The sequence below is a fragment of the Rhinolophus ferrumequinum genome, chromosome 7 (assembly GCF_004115265.2).
Source record: "Rhinolophus ferrumequinum isolate MPI-CBG mRhiFer1 chromosome 7, mRhiFer1_v1.p, whole genome shotgun sequence".
NCBI classification, from domain to species: Eukaryota; Metazoa; Chordata; class Mammalia; order Chiroptera; family Rhinolophidae; genus Rhinolophus; species Rhinolophus ferrumequinum.
The window spans coordinates 73,802,836-73,812,594 of record NC_046290.1 but is presented as its reverse complement, the minus strand read 5'-3'; the positions used below and the strand labels follow the sequence as shown (position 1 = coordinate 73,812,594).

The 9,759-nt window shown below is 36.2% G+C and overlaps 1 protein-coding gene across 3 annotated transcripts in view; it reads left to right on the top strand.

Annotated features, from left to right (window-relative positions):
- Positions 1-1,194: 1,194 nt before the first annotated feature.
- The window catches only part of PJA2 (praja ring finger ubiquitin ligase 2), a 68,413-nt gene continuing 59,848 nt past the window's right edge, over positions 1,195-9,759 (top strand). Inside the window, exon 1 of one of the 3 annotated variants that reach the window (XM_033110397.1) lies at positions 1,195-1,370. The gene's annotated coding sequence lies outside the window, so the exon portion shown is untranslated. Of the gene's footprint in view, positions 1,371-1,392; positions 1,410-9,759 lie in introns of those variants that run through there. The other 2 variants (XM_033110400.1, XM_033110399.1) reach the window with 2 other exon arrangements.

Sequence of the window (9,759 nt, the reverse complement as noted above, 5' to 3'; positions counted from 1 at the left end):
TTGGATAATTTATTTTCATCAACACACACACACACAAAAGTTTGGTTTCACTGGCAGGAGATTTTGCAGTTTCCAGGGCCAGCACAAGAAGGAGGGCTCTTAATTGTTGAGAGAGGGGCTGCGATAAATCTGTGCTGGGCACTGAGCGTGTGTGGAGGGCGTGAAGGGGGTTGAGACAAAGATGGGAGGACAGCGGGACAATAATTAGAGAAGTCCACTTGTTTAGGATGAAAAGAGAGGATACGTGAGGGACGAAGAAACGATTTAGTATCACTGATATGATTAACTAAACTGTTACCCGGCTTTAAATTAAGCAAGATGTTTAGGGACTACAGCTGTTATTTTAGTTGCATGTGAGGGGAGCGGTTACTTCCCAGCTGGACAACTGATCAGCCTCAGGATGAAAACTGGAAGGCTCTGGTCTGGCCATAACTATAAAGATGTAACGCAAGCCTTTCTTATACCCTGCCCACGCCCCAGTAGAATCAGAAATGAGGGGGTGAAGGTATGACTGCAGGATGGGAGGGGAAAAGGCATTACATTGTGCGCCGAGTCTTGGTCGGAAGTCGTGCCCTTCCTCCATCTATTTTTTTCTCGTCCTGCTTACATCTGAACTGCAACGGATTGAACGTTATGCCAAGAGATCTTAACCTTGTTAGTCAGTTTTCCAGCCGAATTAAGATTGATTTTAATGCCTCTATTCTGCTTGGTGTCGTTGTAATTTCTGAAAAAGTCCAGCTGCGCCAGTTTCCCTTAGTTCTGCACATCCCCTTCCCTTTCACCCAGACCCCGCCCTCTCCTCCCAGCCCAAACCACAAAAGGCCGTGCAGTTGCAGCCCAGCCCAGTGCTCCGCCCCCCTCCCCGCCCACCCCCCAGCCGCCCAACGTCGCAGTGCTGCAGGGAAAGGGGGCGGGCCCAGACAGGGGGTAGGGTGGGAAAGAGTGTGGCTTCGTCCTTCCGCTCTTGCGCCTATCTGTGAAGTCTCCCTGACCCAGAAGGGAAGACCAGGGTGTAGACAGTCTTTTTTTTTTCTTTTTCTGCCACGTCCCAACCATTGACGTAAGCCCACTCCTCAGGTTCCGATTGGATATGTGGATTTCTCCTGCCCCCATGCAGAAGCCCTTAAAGTCTATTGGTCGTTGTTGTCCTGGGGGCGGGGCTTGTGTGTCCTCCTCCTTCGCCTCTACCGCGGCGCAAGGGGCGGGATCCGCCGCCGCCTTCTTTGCTTCCGCCGCCGCTGTCGCCGCTGCCGCTGCGGCCACCTGCCGCTGCGCGTTCGGCGGGGGAGGAGTCGGAGGCGGAGAAGAAGGCGGTGGTGGCGGGTGGAGGATCGAGCGCTGTTCTCGCTCCGGAGCCGCTGCACAGCTCGGTGAGGGGATTTTTACAATTTGCCTTGTTCTGATGTCCGGTATGTGAGGGTCGGGGTGAGGAAATTGTTGCCTTCACCTCCTCGGTTTCTTAATTTCTCTCCTCGATAGGGAACGGGGCCTGTCCCTGGCCTGCTGCGCCGGCCATGGTGGGTGGGGTTGATGGCTGTAAGAGGCCTTCTTCGCCTCCTGGGCCCTGTCTAGCCCGGACCCCGGGCCGCATTCCTGTCGTTGGCTGCCGCGCCCGCTGCCCCTGGCGGATGACATCGGTTGGTTTCAGGGGTGTCCATCGTCGCTTTTTCCTGCAGCTTCTTCTGCTGTCCTTGGTACCTTGGCCAAGGACCCCGCTGTTCTCCCCACACTCGCGCCTGTATGACTCTTTTCCCCACAACACTCCCACCCACCTTCTCTGCTCATTCCCAGTCACCCCGCATAGAGCCGATCCATCTTACGCCATAGGCCTTCAGCCCCCGTCTCCCAAAAAACCTTCAGTTGCCGTTGCTCTCAGGGCTGTGTTTGCGTTTTTCCTGATTGTCACCGAGGCTCGGGCACGCAGACACCCTGTACAAACCATAACAGTCGTCCTTCTGATATCAGCACCATTCCATCAATGGTCCTCCCCACTAACGATGTCAGATCAGAGCACGCCTCTGGCAGACGTGCCTTCATTTGTGGCCTCCCTACGATTACTGCTTTTAGTCATTTTGCGCACATTCAAAATGGTGAGTTTAAAGCCGCTCAGCCCAAGTTAAAGAAAAGAGGAGGAGGTAAGGAAGAATGATCTAGGAGATTTCCCTCTCCAGGCATTAATAAATTAATTACTTTTTTTTACACATACCCATAGACACTGCTGGGAATCTGCTGGTTCTGTAGAGTTTACGATTTTCAAAAAGGCTTTATATATTATTTTTATCATGAGCTATTTGGTCAGTTAAATTTCTTTAAAATGGCAGTCACCTCTGCTGAAGATTACAGATCATTTGAAGAGTATGTACATAAACATTAAGATAACAGAAATAAACGTATAAACTATTTTTTTTCAATTTTTAATTCTTATGGAACTCATGTCATTTTGATGTGCAATAACTAATTTTTAAATACAGACATGCAAGCTTGATGTAAATTTCAACAATATAGAAAAAGCACTATTAGGTAAAATGTGAACATGTCTTTTCATCCCCCAGTCCCATTTCAGTATTCAGAGTTAACAATTTACTGTGCATCTTAAACACATACATGTAAAGTTCTTTTGGGGGGTGTTACCAAACACATTGGTATATCACTTGCTTTTTTTTTTTTTTTACTTATATATCTTGGACATCTTTACATGTTATATATAAGTTTCCCTAATACTTCTTAAAAGATTAAGTGATATTTCATTAGTTTGAATAGACTATATAATTTAACCATTTCCTTACTGAAAGACGTTTAAATGAATTCGTTTCTTTTTGCGATCACAAATAATGCTTTCTTTAAAACCAACATTTTAATTTATTGATTGGTTTTTAATTACAAACTCTAAGCCTTTCTAAATTTTAAAAATTCACACAGTATGGAAGAATAGGATTCTTTTCCCACTTCTAGACCTGCCTTCATCTTGAGAGTCAACTGTTCAGGAAACTTCCTCTGTATGTGATTGTTTCTGGAGCATGGGTTCCTAGAAATGGAATTGCTGGGTTAAAGGGTATGCATATTTTACATTTCGATAACCATTTCTTTGTCCTTATTACTCTTTTCAAAGTTATTCTTTACTGTGTTTTATTTTTTCCCCAGCTGAACTTTAGACTCAACTTGTAAATTAAATAGAAAATCCTTCGGCATTTTGAATAAGGTTATATTGAAATTTTAGATTAATTTGGAGTGAACTGAACTTTATGATATTGAGTCTCTCCCCTCAGAAATATATGTATGTATGGTGTCTTTCTGTTTTATTCACATCTTGCTTTATATTTTTAGGAAAAGTTCTAGTTATTTTTCCATGTGTATGAGATTCCTTCTTAATATTTCTAGCTATCTTATCATTTGATTTCTCTAGTAGATGGAAATTTTCAATAACATTTTCTCTTTTTTCCTAATAATAGGAAACCTTTTGAATTTTTTCTTGTTTATCATGTATATATGATCACTTTATCAAGTTGATGATTACCTGAAAATATTCACAGTTTTGTGGCTGTTTTTTTTAATTTTTATAATTTATGTGTTTTCCTCATTGCTCTTTGGCTATTACATGTCCTATATAATGTTGAGTAATAGCAATAATAGTTAAAAACTTGGTGTTGTTTGTGACTTTAAGGGGAATGCTTCTGATGTTTTAGCATCAATTATGATGTTTGCTGAAGCTTTCTGATAGAGAATATTAAGTTATAATATTTTCTTCTATTCTTTGCTTTCTAAGATGATTTTATTGTTTTTTATTTCTGATGACATTTTTAAAAAAACATAAACGGGTATTGAAGTTTTTTGATGTTTTTGATATCTTTTGAGTGGTTATGTATGGGCTTCACCAATATTAATGTTCTCTGGTTAATATTTTCCCAAGAGAGCTCCTTTGTAAGAATAAAATTTATTTACGATAATTTACATGCCATAAAATGTATATATTTAAAATGTACAGCTCTGTGTGTTTTCACAAATGTTTACACCCCTGTCACCACCACCACAATCAAGCAGAATATTTTCATTACTGCAATCAAGATACAGAATATTTCTATCATCCTCAAAAGTTCCCTTCTCTTTTGTAGTAAGTCACACTTTTAACCGATGTCCCCAGGAAACCATCTGTCTTCTTTTTCTCGCTATAAATTGGTTTCGTTTGTTCTAGAATTTCATATAAATGGAATTATGTAATATGTACTCTTTTGCATCTGACCTTTTCTCTCGACATGATGTCTTCAAGGATCATCCATGTTTTTGTGCTTAATTGGTTCACAACATTTTATTGCTGAATCCATATGGTATTTACCACAATTTGTTGACCATTTTACCTGTTTGTGGATATTTGGAATATTTCCAGTTTGGGGCTATTACTAATAAAACTATTGTGAACATTCATTCATAAGTTTTTATGTGAACATATGTTTTCATTTCTCTTGGGTAAATACCTTAAAATGGAATTGTTGGGTTGCATGGTAAGTGAATGTTTAACTATAAGAACCTGCCAAACTGTTTCCCACTTTACAGTTCCAGTTCCTCTATGTCCTCATCAACACTTAGTGATTTCAGTTTTTTAAATTTTTTTGCCCCTCTAGTGGGTATGTGGTAGTATCACATTATAACTTTAACTTACACTTATCAGATGATAAGTGATACCGAGAATTTACTCATGTGTTTCTGGGTCATTTGTATGTCTTCATTTGCAAAGTATCTGTTCAAATATTTCACCATGTTTAAACATTGGTGTGTTTGTCTTACTGAGTTGTAAGAGTTTTTTATACATTTATTATACAAGTCCTTTGACCCGCACAGACACGTACACATTGCATTCTGAAGCTTACGTTTTCATTTTTTAACTTTTTAAAATAGAGACACTTTTAATTTTAAATTCAGTTTGTTAAATTCAGTTTGTCAGTCTTAAGTTTGCTCAGTGCAAAGTTGTGCAGAGTTCCTCTTACGTTTTCTTGTACCAGTTTCATAGTTTCAGCTTTTATGTCAAGGTGTATCATCCATTTGAGTTAATTTTTTATGTAGTGTGAGATAAGGATAAGCTCACTTTCCTCCCAATTCTAGCACCATTTGTTGGAAACACTTCCCTCATTGAATTAACTTAGTCAAAACTGAATTGACCATATGTGGGAATCTGTTTCTGGACTATCCTTTTTATCTTTGTGCATGTCATTTTGCCGGTACCACATTCTCAGGGTTATTGTTGGTTTCTAGTAAGTCTTGAAATCAGGTAATGTGAGTCCTCCAACTTTATTCTTTTTCGAAATCATTCTGGCTATTCTAGATTCTTTGCTTTTCCATAAATGTTTTTAGAAGTGATTTGTTGATTTTTACAAAAAGTACTGAGGGGATTTTTATTTAGATTGTATTGAACGTAATTCAATGCAATGCAATTGATCGATTTGGGAAGAATTGACATCTTATTATTGAGTCTTCCAATCAGTGAACACAGCATATCTCCATTTATTTAAATCTTTTTTAATTTCTTTCATCAGCATTTTGTAATTTCAGCATACAGATATTGCTCATGTTTTTAGATTTATATCTAAGTATTTTATCACTTCTGCTTTCATTGTAAATGATAATTTTCTTAAAATTTAGTATTCAATTGTTCATTGATAGCATGTAGAAATACAATTTGTTTTCATATACTGTGAATCCAGCAATCTTGTTAAATTCACTTAATCTAGCAAATTTTTTTTTGTAGAGTCTTTGACGTTTTCCTATGTAAATAATTATGTAATTTGCAATATACACTCATAGAACAGTTTTATTTCTTTGTTTTCAATTTGTGTGTACAACCTCCTCCCTTTTATTCCCCTTATTTCACTGTCTAGTACCCTCTTGCATGCTACTGAACAGAAGTGATAAGAGAGGATATCCTTGTCTTATTCCTAATCTTAAAAGGAAAGCTTTCTATATTGTTCCTATTCTGTTTCTAGATTGCTGAGAATATTTATCATGAGTTGACATTAAGTTCTTTCAAATTTTCTTGCTATATTTATTGAGGTGAACATATGGTTTATCTTTGGTCTGTTAATAAGATGAATTACATTGATTTATTTTCAGATGTTGAATCAACCTTGCATTCTCTAGATGTACTTCACTTGGATATGATGTATTATCGTTTCCATACATTTGTGAATTAGATTTGTGTACTTTTTTTGAGTACTTTTTTATTGGGTACTTTTTTGTATCTATGTTCATGAAGGATGCTTTTTCATATATATATATATATATATATATATATACACACACACGTGTGTGTGTGTGTGTGTGTGTGTGTATGTATAGTTTTTTTATCAGAATAATGCTGGGCTCGTAGGGTTGGAAAGTGTTTCTTTTTATGTTTTCTGAAAAAAAAAAAGTGGATAGAATTGTTTGTTAGAGTTTGCAAGCTAACCCATCTGGGACTAGAGTTTTCTTTGTTGAAAGGTTTGAAAAGATACATTCAATTACTTTAATAGGTATAGGATGATTATGGTTGTTTCTTCTTGAAAATTTTCAGTCTTTGACTATTTGAGTCACTTTTACTCAGTATGTGAGCTTTAGTAGTTTGTGTCTTTCAAGGAATTTGTCTATTTCATCTATTCATTGCCATAAAGTTGTTTATTTATTGTCCTTGTAATGTCTGTTGCATCTGTAGTGATGTCTTCTTTTTTTTTTCTTTCATTACTGATAATGTCAGTGTGTCCTCTTTTGTGCCTTTGTTTGTTTCCAGGTTTATCCACATTTTTATTTTTCCAAAGATCCAGCCTTTTATTTTATTGCTTTTTAATATACATTTTCAATTTCATTGATTTCTGCTCTTTTTTTCTTTCTTTTTTTTTTTTTTTTGTATGTCTTGGGTTTAAATCCACTCTATTCTGATTTCCTGAGGTGTAAAATGTTCCCACAGATTTTGTTATAATGATGTTTTCTATTATAAGTTCTTATGTGACTTACACTTTGACCCATGGGTTTTTTTTAGAAGTATGTTGTTTAATTTCCATATATGTGGTGATTTTGCCTTTTTCTGTAATTGATTTCTATGTTTAATATTGTTGTATACGGATAACATACATTGTATAATTTCTTTTAAGCAATGTGAAGGTTTTTTTTTTGGCCCAGAATATGGTCAGACTTGGTAAATGTTCCATGTGCATTTTCAAATAATAGGTATTCTGCTTTTGGTTGGAGTATTGTGTAAGTTCTATATTCTATATTAAATATTAATTTCTATAATTTATATTGAATAGTCTTAATTGTCAGGTCAAGCTGATTGATGGTGCTTCTTAGGTTTTCTATTTTCTTACTGATCTTCTGTCTACTTATTTTGTTGATCACTGCAAGAAGAGTTGAAGTCTCCCAGTATAATTACAGATTTGTCTATTTCTCCTTTTTGTTCTAACAAGTTTGCTTCATGTATTTTGAACTTCTGTTGTTAGGTTCATATACAGTTAGGATTGTTGTCTTGGTAAATTGACCCCTTTATCATTGTATAATATTCCTCTTTATCTTGGGTAGTGTTTTTTCTCTACAGTCTACTTTATGTGATATTAATATCGCCACTACTTGTTTCTTTTAATTAGTGTTTGCATGTTATGTTCTTTTACTTTGAATTTATGCCTTAATATTTAAAGGGAGTTTGCTGTAGACAACCTGCTTTTTAACTGGCAATCTGGCTTTTTAATTAGGTGATTTACATAATTTATTTTTAATGTAATTATTGATGCAATTGGATTTAAATCTACCATCTTATTAGTTGTTTTCTATTTAACCCATCTGCTCTATATTCTCTGTTTTTGAGTCTGTTTTATCCTTATTCGCTTTCTACTTACACTTAGTTTGCCTCTTTAAAAAAGTTATACTGCTTTCTCTATGATTTACCTTACACATCTTTAATTTCAGCCTATATTCAAGCACTATAATACCACTATTTAGTGTCAGCCTTACAATAATATATTTTCACTTTCTCCTTACTATCTTTTACACTATTGTTGTCATACATTTTACTTTTACTTATGCCACAAATTCATAATATCTTAGTGTTATGTTTTTTTTCAGATCTGCATTGCCCAGTAGTTATTCGCTGGCCAATGTGACTATCTAACTTTGAATTTACAGTAGTTAGTATTTAATTAGGTTGTAATTAATTTTCTCTCTTTTACTAGCTATTTTTCAAGTACTTGGTAGCCACATGTAGCTTTTAGCTTTAACATTGAACTGTGTGAGATATTTCTGTCTTATCACAAAGTTCCATCACACAGTGCTACTTTTCATAGTTCTCTTTTGAAGTGACTGAAAAATAAGAAAAAGTCTTTTACATTCACCTTCACTTTAATTATTTTCAGAGTTCTATACTTTGTAGAATCAAGTGTCTTTATTGTATTCTTTCTGCCTAAAGAACTTCATTTCACATTTCTTGCAGTTCACATCTACTGGTAACAATATCTCTTGGATTGGCTTAAACGTACTGTATTTTACCTTTTCTTTTGAAAGATATTTTGCTGGGTACAGAATTCTTGTTTCGTGTTTTTCTTGTATCACTTTAAGGTTGTTGCCTTTATATATTCTTTTGGCTTGCATAGTTTCTGACAAGAAGTTAGTTGTAATTCTTCATTCCTCTGTCTGCATCAAAAATGTTTCCTTTATTGTTGGGATTTATAGTTAGTTAAATAAGATTTGTCTTTGGTGTGTGTGTATGTTTTGTATTTATCCTGATTTTTGTGGTTGTCCACTGAATCTAGGTTTATGGTTTGATCTCTTAAATCATATTTGGATACTTCTCAGCATTTTTCTTCTAATAGTTCTTCTGTACCACTCACTTTCTTCTTTGTGGGATTCCAGTAGTTCGTTTGATAGAGTCCCAGCATTCTTGGAGGCTCTGTTAGGTTTCCATCCCCTGCATTTTAAACAAATTAACTTTTTATCTCATTTTGGGTAATTTCTCCTGACCTGTCTTGAAGCTCATTTATACTTTTCCCCAACTAGTCTTTTTCTGAGCTCATAAAATACATTCTTCATCTCTCTTAATGTATTTTTTATTTTTTGCATTTTCATTCCTAAAATCCTTACTCTGTTTCCTAATCCTACCCCAGGAGTAAAGGCCTTTTCTTTTACCCATCCCTAGCCCATCCCCAGTGATTGCTATCCTCGTCCCAGTAGTGTAAGTCTTTTTTCTCTAGGGGTTAGGGTTTAGGTAGGGTTTCCTTCCTTTCCTTCCTTGGCAGTTGCTCCCTTTCTTCCACCACTGAAAAATGGTCTCTTTAATCTCCCAGCCTGTTTCCAGTCTTTTCAGTACCCAGTAGAGATCCGGGAATAAGGGCCTGTGAGTGACTGCCAAATTTCTTTGTTTCTACAATTCTCAGAGATTCTGTACTCTCTGTCTACACTTTGTCTTTACCTGCAACATAATTACCGAAGGAAGGAAACTTAAACTCTCTTTAGAGGGAAGTGACTTATCCAGAAACCCTAGAAAACAACATTCAGCATACAGGAAGGATGTATTTTGTAATTTCTAGGGGAACTATTAAAAGAACAATACTGACAGGTATATCAGATAAGCTAATGCTTGACATAAAATGGAATAGTAAAAAAAAAAAGATCAGTACCAAAGAAGTCAAGGAAGGAAGAATAGAGAAACAACACATGAGGAAAATGAAAAGAATAGCAAAATGTTACTTAAACCCGTCTATAGTGGTAATTATGTCAAATTTAAATGGATTAAACACTTCAGTGGAAATACAG